This window comes from Salarias fasciatus, chromosome 23, assembly GCF_902148845.1.
Source record: "Salarias fasciatus chromosome 23, fSalaFa1.1, whole genome shotgun sequence".
Classification (NCBI taxonomy): Eukaryota; Metazoa; Chordata; class Actinopteri; order Blenniiformes; family Blenniidae; genus Salarias; species Salarias fasciatus.
In genome coordinates, this window is record NC_043766.1 from 30,099,721 (window position 1) to 30,115,641 (window position 15,921).

The 15,921-nt window shown below is 39.7% G+C and overlaps 1 protein-coding gene across 1 annotated transcript in view; it reads left to right on the forward strand.

Moving 5' to 3' along the window:
• The first annotated feature begins 214 nt into the window (after positions 1-214).
• The window catches only part of LOC115381578 (BMP/retinoic acid-inducible neural-specific protein 3-like), a 77,047-nt gene continuing 61,340 nt past the window's right edge, over positions 215-15,921 (forward strand). Inside the window, exon 1 of the mRNA XM_030083063.1 lies at positions 215-742. The gene's annotated coding sequence lies outside the window, so the exon portion shown is untranslated. The remainder of the gene's footprint in view (positions 743-15,921) is intronic.

Here is a 15,921-nt window from a genome sequence, read left to right on the forward strand (position 1 = left end):
CACTGCGATGCGGAGTAGGCGGGTCAAGTAGGAGAAAACAGCGCCGGGGCTCAAATCGCAACGGGATATTTAACAGCCATCGCCGAGGCGTCTGTCCACGGTCACCGGCACCTGCATTCCGCCGCATCTGTGCCATCTCTGGACCCCCACGATTTCTGAAGTAAAGCACCAGGGCGGGTGTTTCTTTTCTTTCCTTCTTTTTTTTTTAATTTTTTTTTTTTTTTTAGATTCCAAATCGTCCGCTCCTTTGCGCTTCTTGAGTCCACCACCTCCTCCTCCTCCTCCTCCTCCTCCTCGCCTCTCCTCTTGACTACATCTCCTGCTGGATGATTTCATTTTCTAAAGTCATTATCCCCTAGAAAGGTCAAAGCCCGTGCTTCTAGGAACGTTGAATTACTCCGGGATAAGCCGACTGTCACCGCGAGCGCACCCCGACCGCTCGCTCGCGCTCCCTCAAAGTTTCTCACTGGTGTAGAACCGTGCATCGGATTTGTCCGGAGCAGCCTTCCTCACCAATCACTTTTACCTCTTTTTTGCGGATCCCTGAGTGTGTACTAGTGATTTTTTCTTCGTTTTTTTTTCTTTTTGAGTGCTGTTTTTTCCACTCTCTTGCAGAGTTCCTACTGAACCACGACAAACTGTGAAATGAGTTTCTCTACAATTTCAGCAGTTGAAAACCATCCAGATTCAAGTGGAGAATGGGAAATACTGAGTTAAACTTTGTCTGCTGTTTTAAACCCTGGTGAGTTATTGTATGTCTTTTTAACTCCCGGATTCATTTGACTAACAATTAGATAAAACAATAATTTAATTGCATACCTGTGGATGTGTTTTCCTGACGTTTCCTGCAGAACTTGTATTTCTCTTGAAAAGCACTTTGAAATCTGCTGTGCTGTGACATCTGTGAAATCCTTTCAGAGGCTTGATCACAATGCATGCAGAAACTGCATGACTACAGGCTCACACACACACACACACACACACACACACACACACACACACACACACACACACACACACACACACACACACACACACACACACACACACCGCTGAATCTACTAGTGCCTTCAGGAGAGCATACACAATATTGCTTTTCATGCCTTGTCAATATACACGAACACAATCAGACTCATCTGTCTCCTCTCTCACTCCCCATCTCCTTCCCACTTCTCCCTCACCCACACTGCTGCCTTTTATCTGCCTTTACAAAAAAACATCTCTAATCTATATTCCTCTGGGTGTATTGGCATTCTCGCCTGTGGAAGATCAGATCTCTCACACTGATGTGTGCACTGAGCATGGTATGCCAAGCGCTAGCGAGGCAAAAAAAAAAAAAAAACAAAAAAAAAAAAAACAGCCCAGCTTGCTGTGAGGGTGGTGGAAAAGAAGCAGGAGGGGGCAAAAGTCTCACTGATTTCATAATTATACATTTCACCCTCAAGCGTCACCCTCAAAAAAGGGACATGAGTCAGGGCAGCCTTATGCCATCATCAGTGGAGGCGGTGATAATGAGCCAGATGCCCTCGAAGAAAACAAATAACAGTTTAAATGCAGTCGTACTGGCTCAAGGGCATCTTGGCATAGGTGTTCTTTTCTGTATTCGAAAATTGACTTTACATTAAATCTGTATTTAACACTGAAAATAAGGAAAAGAAAAAAGCATCTGCACTGGCATGAGAGCTGTTAGTAGCTGAGCTTCATGGTAGGAAAAAAAAGCTGTGAATCTCTGCTGTAATTCTCATTGCCACTTGCCAGTGTTAGGCAGAGGTGCCAAAGCCTCCAACTGTTTATAGGGCCACAACAGGGCCACTGTTCAGCAGTGTCCTCATCTATCCTGCGAGACTGGTGAACCCAACCGTGTCCAGGCCTGAAAGGCACACTGTCTCCTCCTATGAAGAGGGAGATTTTTTTTTCACTTTGTATCAGTCACCTGGAAGATGTGAACAGCTCATCATGTTTTCTTCACAGACTTTTCCTTAAAGTTCCTAATGTTATGATGGTTTTTTTTTTGTTTTTGTTTTTTTTTTCTGTTTAATGTTTACTTCTGTCAAAGCTACTGTGAAACTTGCTTGTTTGTTAAGGTGCAGCAATTTGGCATGTACTTGAGAGGGCACAAAACTTGAAAAAAAAAAACTCTTTTAGGGCAACTGTGACTGAGCAGGGTAGCGTCTTTAGACTTCCATCCCACTGCTAACAGGAGAAATCGCATGCCTGAGAGGGCTCCTTGTTCTTACAGTTTAACGTGGGGTGGATGATAGGACTGGATGCAGAGTTACTCCGTGGTGCGATGGCTGAGGAGAAAGGAGAGAAAGGAAAAAGGAAACAAACAAATAAATAATAAAAAAAATAAATAAATCTGCTTCCCCCTCAACAGCTCCTGTAGGCACGCCGAAACTGAATGAAAGACTCCTGGGTGTAAATGCAGCTATGCAAAATGATTAGTTATTTTTGAGTAGACGGATGGATGTGTGGAGTGCTAACAAGTGTCTAACTTAATGATTAGGAAGCCACACTGAGTGAAAGACCACTGCAGCCTATTTGATCATAATTGGTTTTTGCTTGGTGGAGTCAGTGGGACAGGGAGGCAATAAAAAAAAGTATAAAATTGAAAGATAATGACGAGAAAGAAAGAAATGAGAAGGATGAAAGGACTTAAAGAAACGACTGACAGAGCAGGTTTTGTTGGTATTTCGAGGTCAAGTTTTGACTGAGATGTACTTCATATCCTGAGCCCATTATTTTATGATAATGAGCAAGCGGACAAGTTTTACTTGGAATCTCAAATTATTGAAAAAAAAAATGTAGCAGCAGACAGAGCAGAAAAGTGAGAGGAAAGAAAAACCACAAGAAAGACGGGAAGAAAACAGTCTCACTGAGGGATTTCAGACTGACTTGGACACTAAAAAGTCTCAGATTAAGACTGACGGGGGTATTAAGGCAAAATCTCTCTGAGGCGAGTGGTAATTGAATGTTCAGGCTGAGCATGTTTTGTTGAAGCTCACAATAGACAGACCTGAGCCTCTTCGTGCTGAAATTTCCTTCATTGTCATAAATATCTTGAAAATATGCTCAAATTCTCTGTATTGTTACAAAAAAAAAGAAAAGAAAAAAAATTATGCTTCAAAGCACCAGTAACTAGAAAGATTATTAAAATAAAACAAGGTATGATCTTATGTTGCTTTAATTACACCATAATTATTAAATTTGCATGCCACTTTACAGTATTGTGCACATTTCTCAGGCACCAGAGTGTATGCGTGAGAGTGTGTGTGGGTGTTTTTGGGTGGTTGTGTGAACTGGAGTTGATGAAGGAATGTCTCCTATTATAAAAGCGTTTCTTTTTCTGTACATACTGTACATTCCATACATTATATTCCACAACAGTAAATCAGGGACTTGGTGTGACCATTTTCCTCCACGGAAGCATCAATTCATCCCAGTACACTTGAACTCAGTATTAGTTTGTCTTGGAGTAACTCAAGTAGGAACTTCAGGAGATTATGAATACTGTGTTGAAATGAGAAATCTTCCGTGTACAAGCGCCCGACCATATTTTACTGTTCTGTTTTTGCAAAGCCAGACTGACTCCATGGGGTTGACATCAGACCCTGTTGCTCTTCTTTATGTCTTGGATAGTTCTTAATGACTACACGCAGAATTTAGAGCCAGTCAGACACCCAGCTGAGGTTATTTCATGGTCGATAAGTCAGTTTTTCTTTTTCCGCACCTGCCTTAAACTGTTCTATAGCAATTTATATATATATATATATATATATATATATATATATATATATATATATATATATATATATATATACATATACACAGATAGATGGATATTCAGAGAGAGAGAGTGAGAGAGAGAGAGAGAGAGAGAGAGAGAGAGAGAGCGTGTTTTCCCCTAATATTACCCGCATCCTATAGTGACACTTCAAATGAACGTGGAGGCTGTATTTGTATTTTTATCCAGCCAGGCGCTTCTAAAGTGGGAGTGAGGAAAGTTGAAATTGTAGAAAATAATGCCTCATTTATTCTTTCTGTGGATATTTGAGTAGCCAGTGTTGCAGTAAAAAACAAAACAACAGAATGGCATTGAAAATGACTGAAAAATGAAAAAAAAAAAAAAAAAACAGGGAGAAGAGTGAAACAAGAATCTGTCTCTTTAATTTAAGAGCAACCTTTGTCCTGGTTTGCACAAGGCCACCAGAGGAAGAGGTCTATTTGTGTTTTACTGTGATTTATTGAAGCTTCTCTCCGTATATGTTCTCAGGCACTCAGTGATATGCAGCCATATAAACTCATGAAAGTGAGAAGTTTACAGTCTGAGTAACAATCATTAAGTTGACGTTTCCCCTGTTTGCTTTCAAATAGAAGTTTATGTAGACTGGATTAAAGTGATTTACAATACATCTCAGGGATTGAAATAGGCATATTTGGCTTTAAAATGCTTAAATCTACACACACCCATACACCAAAGAGATACGAAAGATTTTAATTGTTATTCCAAAAGAAACTGCTCAATGGAGACTGCATTAGTTTTGCTTTGGTATTATTAGGCATTTGATTTAATGTACCTGTGTTGAAAGCACATTTGTCAGACAAAGTGTATGAAGAATTACACCATGGCTATTTGTTTTGTAAGCACAGATACTTTTTTGTTCAAAAATGAGTGTATTTGCTCAAACAATGTAGATAAAAACAACTAGATATTGATTAAAAATGTTTGCGTCCACAGATGTTAAAAGGAGAAAAGTAGATTACATGGTCTAAATGGATTACTTGTGAAGAATAGATTTTACACAATAACAAGTAAATTACTCCAGTAATGTGGGTACTTGTTACTTCCACCTCTGATGCACACACGCAAATGCACACAACACTGAAAACAACTAATGTTCACTTTAATATATCGTCGCTGTTTCATTTTTAGCTGTATAATAACAAACATTAAAACATTTCTAAAATGTTGTTGCCAAAATGACCTCTTCACGGAACTGGAAAGGTTCCCTGTGCTCAGTGCTACCATTTCCTGCATCATCAGACAGATGTATGAAAAAGTGATGAATGTGTCCTGGTGTAACCGACTGTGGACATAGAGGAGGTTAAACTCGTCCCGTTTTTTTCACGGTATTTTATCGCATGATTCTACACTCGTGCATTGAGCTGAGGTGAGCGAGGTGGATCCAAAACAGCAGGAATACTAGAATACGGAGTTTGCTGTACAATGTGGCGAGTAGGACTCCAATTAGATATCTTTAAGACTCCAGACAACAACCCCAAAGTTTCTGAAGCTTTTCTACAGCAACACTTCCCGACCGGGGACTTTTTTCAAAATAACCTTAGAACTAAATTTAGACAGCTGGAACAAAGTTCCTGCGATGGTCTGTAGTACCTGGGGAAAATCCCTCCGCTTGAAACACAGCTACAGTGATATATCGGTGGAGCCCCTCCTGCCAAAAAAATGCTCCTGAGTATTTATTTATTTATTTATTTTTCTATTTATTGCACTCCTTCAGTGATTACTTGGAGGTTTTTTTTTTTTTTTTCAGATATGTACACACAGGCTGTGATTTGTTGGGGTGATATTAGAGGATAAACCCTTATTTATACTGGTCGAAAGTCAAAAGAAATGAGTCACAGTAGCAGTGAGCTGGAACCGTTATGGATAGAAAGTGAATGAACTTTGTCCTTTTAGAAGAAGATTTTGGTTGGATCGTTTTTTTTTTTTTTTTCATTATTCATTTTATGTAAAACTTGATTGTCATGGACTGAAGTGACTGGGCGCACTGCTGTCCCTCTTTCATAATGAATTATGACTGGAATAAATGAAGAGCTTTGCTTGTTTTTCTTATCAGTTTATTACTTTCTTGAGCCAAATCTTTCACCCTGCTTTTGTGGTTAGGAAGGATTTGTCAGGCTGATCTGTTTCCTCGCTTTTCTCCAAGATGTCGGCTGTGGATTTCCCCTGCTTTAATAAGCTACTGTCTCATTGTGTAAATAGTCATATACAGTTAAAACTGGATTGTTTCTTTTTCGAGTGAAGACAGATTTTGCATGCTTTTTAAGCAGAATATGCTGTGTCACCATTAAGCCCCACATTTGTGCCAACGACACCGGCCGGTTTATTAGTTTATCTGCCGCCTGAGTCCAGTGCTGATCAGACGCCTTCATCTCATATGGAGCACAAAAGAGTCTTTGTTGTGTTGTGACTGTCAGAACAGTGACGACCATGCTGAGAAAACAGATTGCCAGCACACGGCATCGCTTGCTGAAATGTGCCTGTAATTTTACAACCATTACTTAACGCCAGTTTAATGATCACAGACTATCACTCTCTGAAATTCAAGCTGGATACTTTATTTTTCCCACTTCAGACATCAGACATAAATGCACAATTAGTTTGAAAGTTTCGGTTGCAGAGAACTGGAGCTGATCCCAACTAACTTTGAACGAAAATGTATTTGTCTAACTTCTGTTTTTGGCATTCAAATAAGCTGCTGGTGTTTTGATTGGGGAAGAACTCAAATCAGAGGAAGAACATGCAAGCACCACATATTAAGATCCTAGTTAAGCACGAACTCCAAGTGACAATGTACTGTTTTAGCATTTTCATTTCAAAAAAAGGTTTGTGTTTGGAAATCAATGTCCATTTGCACAGAAATGTCACAAATGCTGAAAACAGTGTTATTAGAATGCCACGCCACAAGTTGACACTGTTGGTGATGGAAGTGCACACATCCACACATACAACATGCTTTAAACATTAACAGCAGCATGTTTCAGAAAAGTTGCATTTGTCACTATTTCCACTGAGTCAGAGCGATTTTGAAAAGTTGCAATGACTCCAAGTACCGATGTTTTGTAAACGGACACCCTAAATGCAAGGAAAGTTTTCTGTCTTTACTTGAAAACATTGTGCTAATGGGGTCTCAAACTGCAGGCATTTCTGCCTTGAGATCTATCTATCTATCTATCTATCTATCTATCTATCTATCTATCTATCTATCTATCTTATCACTGAATATTATCACATAGAATATTTTGTAGCTATTAATATTAATTCAGTTAATAAGATCCACAAGCAAAAAAGTTAATACAGCGGTATCCTGCATACTAGACTGACATTGCAGATTAAAAAGAGAAAAGGGAAAAAAAAAAAAAACCTGCACCTGAACACGTCTCTTCTGCTCACATGTTCATTTGACCCTCCCCAGAGCTGCCAACTCTCTGGCGTTCATGTATTATTACTTTGAGTTTTGATGTCTAACACTTCTAAATGCATGTTTGAAGATCTGTAAAAATGTGTGTGTTCATCACAAGTGCATGTGAGAGCTTTCATTGTGACATTTTTTGTTGTCTTTGATGTCTTCCTCCCAGGACACCATGGGAGCTCATCCTTTGTATTTGTTTGTAAGACAGCCGGATGAGTGCAACTGGCAGTCGTATTATAATTTCACAAAGGCTGTGTTTCTACCCCCGGCGGTAGTATGAGAGGTATTGTTGACAGTTGTAGGAGAGAAGATAACTGGGTTAATTAAGGCCAAAAACCTCATTAGTCAGCACGGAGGAAAAGATGTAAAGTTTATCAGTTCCTGTTTCCCGACTTTGAGGATGGTTTTAGGGTTGGCTCGCAGACATGTTACAAAGTGGATCCCGTTGAAGAAATCCTAATGAAATGTTTTAATCTACACCCCTGACACACACACACACACACACACACACACACACACACACACACACACACACACACACACATGCCTTCCCATCATTTTTTCCACCATTGTTTTTCATGTTCAAAGTCTGAGAAATCACAAAAAAGAGACAGTCACCATCTACATATTTGCTGTGCCAACAGTGAGGATCTGCTGCAGCCAGTGTTCCAGTCATGCGTACCTGGCAACATCTGAAAAAAACACAACACACATTGATGGAGTGACACACACACACACACACACATACACACACACATGCACACACATAGTTCAGGTAGGTGACCATTGCAGCTCTGGCATCCTGCAATGGGCGAGCAGATGTTTAGGGGCTGAATGCTCTGTTTTGTCCCCGTCTCAAATGAAAACGGCTGCTGAAATTCTCAAGAAAGATTAGTCTTGAGAGTTCCCACATCTCATCAAGCTTACTGTGTCCTCCAGAAGACAGGGTGAGAGTCAGGATCCAGCATTGCAGTCGGTAGCCAGGCCAGCCAATATCTCTGGGGGAAATGTGTAATTCTGGATGTTACACAAACTTACTGGAGGTGTTGCAGTGCAGCCCGAAAGATGTGCAGCAACATCTTTAGGAGACAGATGACTGTAATCATTAGAAATGTAGCAGACGGGTAAAAGAGGCTAATAAATGAGCTGTTGAGGATGTTCTCTTTGATCAAAATCAATCGAGTTATTAACTCAAAGTGGCAACACTGGCAATTTTGTTAATTTAGCTCGAGAAGTGTGTGAATCAATCAGATGCTTGCAAACTAAGTATCAGATATTTTCAAGAATGACTGCATTCATGGTTTCTATTATACAGTGTGTTTTATCAAATGACTGAGTGTGTATTACCCTCAAGGCTATTGATAACAACTTTCAAATGCAGGATGACTTGAAAAATTTCAGAAAATTTTAATCATCTCCTTCCTTTTTCATTATAAATGCATAAAGACAAACAAAGGCCTTGTTTCTCACGGATGTGAGAAATAAAAAGAAGACATGTCAGAATTAAACTATCGACACAAAATATAATAAACTGTGCATTTTTGTGTTGTTTAGCGGTTAGCTCTCTCAGCTCACTCAGTTAGTGTCCTGGTTGGTTTCTGTGTGGTGTTTGCATGTTATTACCATGCATGTGTCGTGTTTCCTCCTACAGTATTAAAAACAATATTTTCAGTTGAAATATTGACTTTATAGCAATCCGGAAATTGCAGTGGATTTATAGAATGGCTTCCAAGATGAGCTAAAAGAAATTGTTTTAAAGGAGTTTATTTAGTGTTGCTATATTCAGATTGCAAATAATTCATTATATTTTGTTTTTTTAAATAGCAATTAACTATAAATACATGTAACAGCCTGAGCAAATATGTACACACACACACATGCATGCACTCACAGTAAATAAAATAAATAAATCCATATTTCATGTAAATATACATATACAAAATGACATGAATGCCATCCTTTCATCACATTATCATGCACATATTGGCTTTGATACACAGAACACAGCTGTTTCTGTGGTTTGATTGTGTTGTGTATCTGTGGTCGACTCACCTTTGATTTGAGGAATATTTTTTTTTCAAACCGGTATCAAATTATCTTCATCAGACAAGTAATCATATTTGTGAAATTCCTAATTTCTTTTCATTAAACATTATCAATTTATCACTGCTGATGATGAAGACAAGAGTTTATGAGGAAAGGGAATGTTGCAGGTTGAGATGAGAAAGTTTTCCAGAGTGAGTTTACTTTGTGAGTTTCATTCTCGATGCATGAGCGGTGACAGCTCAGCTCATCTCTGATTAAACTGTATGCATAACCTCAAATTTCAAAATTCAGCAGAAAAAGGGAAACACAGACCAGCAGGGGGGCGTGCATATCTCCATTAAATCCCTACTGGCTAATCACGCTCTGATAATAATAAAACTTATTTGTATCGCACTTATCAAGATTTGTGTTACAAAGTGCTGCGTCAGAAACATGTAGAACACAGTAAGAACCAAAGGACGGGTGTTGAAAGCAATTTGTATTAAAATAATCACACAACTTTGTTCTTTCATTGTCATAAATTGACAGACTATATCCCCCTCTCCTTTGGCTTGAACGCTCGGAAGATCAGCATTGCAGCAAACTGAAAAACATGTACACAGTGTAATGCAAAACGATTCGTTAAGTATTGACTGCATTAATACGTGGGTATGAATAAACCTATAAACTGATTTTATTCATATAGTAAGTTTGCATTTTTTGAAGCCACAACTATAGTACAAAGCCATTAATTTCTACAATCACTGCACCTGTCATGAAACAGTGTCAGTAAATTTATAGCTGAATTGTGGGTGGATCCCAAAGATAATTGGTGCTTTTCAAATTTATTTTCATTTTCCATGTATTAAAATGAACACTGCAGCTTGGCGCGACAGAAAAGAGCTAGGGGTTGATGCTGTGCGAGGTAGCAAACAGACATCCGTTCTTCCCCCTTGGATCTGCCATGATCCCGTGTCAATAATACACCTGTACAGTTTAATGTTTCTCTGGCTTTGCCTGGCTGTACCTCGCTCAGATATGCTGATCATATCTGTGAGAATAAACAGAAGTGTGGTGACACAGTGATCAATCTATCAATCAATCTGCCCTCTGTCAGTGACAGGTCCCCATGAAATATTGCCACCTGTGTTTGATGATAAGAAAATAGTGGCTGAGAGCTGAGGATGAGCGTGAACTCCAGTAAGGTGTCATTGTTTTGTTAAAACACAGGTTCCTCCTCAACAACTATTGGTGAGATCCCCACAGTTTTTACTTGTATCTTTTTAGACTGAATACAGCAATGCGTTTACCATCTGACTCTAGCTTTGTAAATCACAAAACACGGGGGGAAAAAATAAAGGACCTCCACAATCGGACATGTCTTCTCTGATGAAAAAGTGGATTCTGTCATATGTGTCATCTCCAAGATAAATTGCAAACTGTGTTATTGCCCTATGCTCAAAGAAACATTTTTCCTGCACGTGTGTGACATATTTTCTTTTCAGCATATCGGGGGAAAAAGTGGGTGTCATATGACAAGGCTAAGGTGATTGTGCATGTGTACACAAGCTGACTGTCAATCCCTCCAGAGAGATGTTTTGAACCTTGAGGGGCCTCCGAGCAGATGTTTCCAACGCTGAAAAACAAACCAATGCTATCAGATTCTTCTTCTTTTCTTCTACTTAAATTATGATTACCTTGGTGCCCAGAGAGTAAGCCTGACAGCGTCTGAACAATCTGCAAAGCGATTATGAAAACATTACAAAACAACAGACACTTGATAGCTCAAACAAACACGGAGAATCGGTAACGGGCTACGCACGCTACGCAATGTCACATCTCGGCTTTCACCAATATTATTCTTGGCATTTGCCTATTCAGGGGACGCAGATCTTCATTATATTCATGTGTGGGAAAATCTATTCCCCCCCATCATTTGCAATCTCGTCACAATTCCATTGAGAGGACCTCACAGGAACAAACAGAGCTTTCATTTCATACAGAGGTTCCAAACAGCCTCGGGGTATTGCTGGCCCACGTTGTGTAAAATCATATTTTGAGTGGATCTACTGGAGCTCTGCTGCTTGTCGACAGCCTCAAATTAAAAATCCCTTCCTGTTGTATCAAACATTTGATTTAAAAAAAGAAAAAATAATAATTACATGAAGGCTCCCTGCCTCCAGGATGAACATTTTTACCATCAAGTGATGAAAACAAGAAATTTACATGACGGTGGAAATTTGATATAATGCTCTCATAAGGTGAAAAAAAAAAGCCAGATATTTTTGTTTCGTTTCTTTTTTTTTTTCATTATTTTTATCCTGGCAGCTGAAAGCTACGGCTCGTTGGATGGTTTTGTTTGGGTGGTAATGTGATTACAGGCCTACACCAACTGTTTTTCAAAAAAAAAAAAAAAAAAAAAAAAAAAACGAAAAAAAGAAATGTTTACAGACAAACCCATCACCGAAGGTCTGTAAGATACTGCGGATGTGATCTAAAACTGGAACTGAGGCTTCGTTTACATGAAAAGTGAAGACGTAAGACTTTTTTAAATGTGTTTGGCGTATGTGTTTGGCGTGTCTGTTCACATGACGGCGGTGCTCGGAGCCACTGAAAATGTAACCTTTTAAAAATTACTTTGCATGGTTGATATTTTTGAGAATGTGCCACGTCCGTTTCCATGGAAATCCGGGAAAACACAGCTTTTGTGAAATTCTGCAACTGTGCAGGCACAGTAAATAGTTCTTCTGCGCATATATGAGTAGATAGAAAATAACAGTTGTTTTCCTCCAGAGTGTCATAACTCCCAAATCCATATTTTCCTGGGACTTTGTGGTTTTATGGGTGACATGTGACCCAGTTGTCTGTCCATGCACTTGTCATTCGTGTTTATGGTGTACTGTTGTATTACTGGATGTGTGTGCCTGTACATCCATTAGGAAAACAAACAAGAGCGCCCACTAGTGGCCCACCTGCAGCAGACATTGTTCTCAGACATTGTGCTTCCATGAAAACTTGACTCTTTTCTGAGATGAATCGCAACAGCAATGCATTTGCAATGTTGAGATTGTTCTGTAATTTGAGTACAAGATTGTAAAGTCGGATGAGAGTGGGTTGTTTTGAGGAAGGAAAGACAAAATACAAGTGACAAAAAAGTGAGGAAGTGTGGCGCAGGGGAAAGCTGTGGTTCTCCTGCATCAGCTTTTTGGACAGCTGCCTGTCGGATGATGGGATTAAAGAGTCTTTTAATGTGACCTCTGCGTTGTGTTTTAATAGTAACACTCCTCATGCTGCCCCCTCTGAGCAAGGTCACTGTATACACAACAAGCACCATGTAAATTAAGGCAGGATTTGACTTAATGTATTTAGTCTTTTCACAGTTGATGTTAGAGGTAGTTCTGGGTTCAGCCAACACGTCCGTCTGCATTTATAGTTTGTGTCGGGCCCTTTTTTCAAGCAGCAGAATCATGTTTTCACACAGTATCACACAGCAACGTACACTGTTCACCAACCTTTTTTTTTAAAGATAGTAACCCATAACTCTGATGTCAAGTTTTGACAAAGCACACAATAAATGTGCCTGCGCTCACAGTGTGGCTGCTCAAGAAATAGGGATGGACACAGAAAAGCAAAGCACTCAAACAGAGAACATGGCAGACGATAACACGAATGCTACGGAGACAGAGGTCTTGCCGTTTCACTGCGAATGCACTATTCAGAGCTGCCTGAATGGGAACAAAAATTTGAGCTCTCTGCCAGTTTAACTGCATCAACAACAAAAGCAGCAGAGGGAGAATTGTGGAGATTTCAGCATTGGGTAACATTATCCCTGCCTCTGTTTTATTTGTAGCAGAGCTGTGCAGAATCGTAGCACATTTGTGCCAGTACGCTACATTGTGTTTTACAAGGGATCAAGTGCAACTGCAGATCTGAGTGGGGAAAGCATCTTCTGCATTTTTCTGTTTAGCAAATGTCTGGCCCCGTAACAGTTAGCATGGCCTTCTGATCCTTTTATTTTTCAGTTGTTCCCAAATAAGAAGCTGAAACAATGGTAAGAATAAATACGTTCATATATATATACGGCAAAGAGACAAAGAGCCTGGTTTACTAGGATCCTGCATAAAGCATGGTAAATTGGAAGCACATGAAAATAAATTGCCCTTTCAGTCCACGTGCATTTTACATGCGATCAACTAAGAATAACACCGTGACTGTCATGATGTGCACACCGGAGTATTCAAATGAGGGTTTTGTGTGCATTACGTCTTGAAACGGTCATTTCTGGGGTTTTTAATTTTTTTAATATTTTGCCATTCAGTGTTTGGCTGGAGCACTGAGCCCTCGTAAGCACAAAATTAAATGTTCTTCCACAAAGCAGGAAGCATTACAGCGAATAAGTCTGACTCTGGCGAGATGATCTGCCATTGTAGCAATGGGTGAAAGAGCTGTTGCTGTCCATCAGACTTGGAAAGCTCAGATTCTCTTTCAATAATGGTTCCCTGAACTCATTTGAACAGAATTGCAGACTTTTGTTAAACCATGAGTCTGTGACTCTGCCTGATTGCGACAACTGAGCCCCATCCCCCCTTTTTAATTAATTTATTTCTACTGTGATTTTTTTTTTTTTTTTTCATTTGTGTGAGATGATATTGTGGGAGGGAAAGAAGGAGAATATGGAATTGATTTTTTATTTATTTATTTATTTTGGGGAGTGACACGCCCCCCTCAGAGCGTCCATCTCAGCGATTTGTGGTGTATTTCCCCCGCCCCTGAGAGGGGTGGGGGAGCGCGAGCTGTGCAGGAGGAGCCGAGCAGACTACGTCAGAGATGGGGAGAGCTGTACATTACGGGCGGAGCTGTGCATTATGGGTGGAGCTGTGCATTATGGGCGGAGTTGTGCAGAACAGAGCGTTTCAGCCTCAACATGGCTGCCAGGGGGAGATTCAGGGATTGCTCAAATCTTACTGAATGCTTGTTTTTAATGGGGAAATGACACTATAGTATTATACAAAGCTCAAAAAAGTGGGTTTTGCATAATCCCCCTCCTTTAAAATAAAATTAACAAATGTAAGTTGTGGCGGGGCCAGCTGAGGAAATGTCTCTCACCACAATAAGAGCACTGAGCCAAATGGCATCTCCACTTCAATGAAAATACAGTCATATCACAAACATTATAAATCACATTGTGTGTTTTATCTGTGGGCATAGAGTCTTCCCAGGTTACTGATCTGAAACAGATAATCCTTTATATCTGTGCCCATTTTATCTAAACCTTTATTAGTTGTAGCCCAAAGTGTGTTTTTAATTGACCTCAACCTCATGTTTTTTGGGTTGATGGGATCTATATTGAAAAATGTTTCTACTGCTGATGATTATGTTTGGGTGATGTGTCTCTATGTTGCTCGTTTGTCTTTTTCAGTAGGTATAATCAACGCAGTTTCTTCCCTTTGCTCCCTTTGAGTGATTTGAGACTTATATTATTTAACTATAGAAACCTGCAAATCAAAAGAACCACTTTCTGCAATTTATTGCAAAAAATGAGAATATACAAAAAAAAAGTGTTATTCCTGAACAGGACTGAATTAGTATTTGCTGCCCATTAGAACTTGAATCTTATCTGAGGTTTGTCCATCAGGTTTACAAAATGTATTTCAGACCTGTCCTGTTAAAATGTAGGTTTCAAGGTTGAAATGTGGGACATTAAAATTACAACCAAAAAAAAAAAAATACAAATACATTCACACTAAGATATAAAATGAGTACACATCCGCACACACAGAGGTCGAGAAAGCGTGAGTCCTGGGCGTGAAGACCACAGTGACGTCAGGCTGAAATCAGTTTCCCGAGAGCCAGCTCATCTCGTCTCATTAGATTGGCTAAATTAAAGTCCTCCTGTGTGCTTATCTATCAATAATTAACCCTCATGTCCCTCACTTTCTGAGAATGAAGATATCATACACTTTGGTATCACATGTGAAACCTGGTTGTTATGTTTCATCTGTCCACCCCCAGCTGTTGAGTGTTATCCCCGAGCTGTCGTCCGTGTTATCCAAGAGTAGTGATTTTTCAAAACCCACACACCCACACATGGTCATATGGCTGAGTTAACTTGACAGATTGTCATCAGAATACTGTAATGGGACTCAAACCCCCCCACCCACCCAGCCACCCACCCTACGTCAATACCAAATACACACACACAGGCGCACAATAAAGAAAAAGTGTGTCGCTGTGGGGGAGATGATTGACAGGACTCAAAATGATGGTAGAGACTAATACAAGCTGTGGACAACTCTCTGAACAGCAGGTAGACTGATAAATCACAACAAGTGATGTGTGTGTGTGTGTGTGTGTGTGTGTGTGTGTGTGTGTGTGTGTGTGTGTGTGTGTGTGTGTGTGTGTGTGTGTGTGTGGCCCACACAGGAGTGCATTTCTTTTTCCTTAATTTCCATCTAGGTCCAACTTCTAATTGTACTGTTGGGCTTTTACAATGAAGTTTTTGTGCACCCACCATATAATGTAAGATTTTATTCTGGAATGCAAAGAAGAGGAACAATTATTTGTTAGGTTAAAATGATGAAGTTGCAGTTAATAGGATAACTTCTTAGTTTTGATAAACCCAACCAAAAAAAAAAAAAAAAAAAAAAAAAAAAACGGGGTGGGGGTAGGAGTGGGGTTGGTG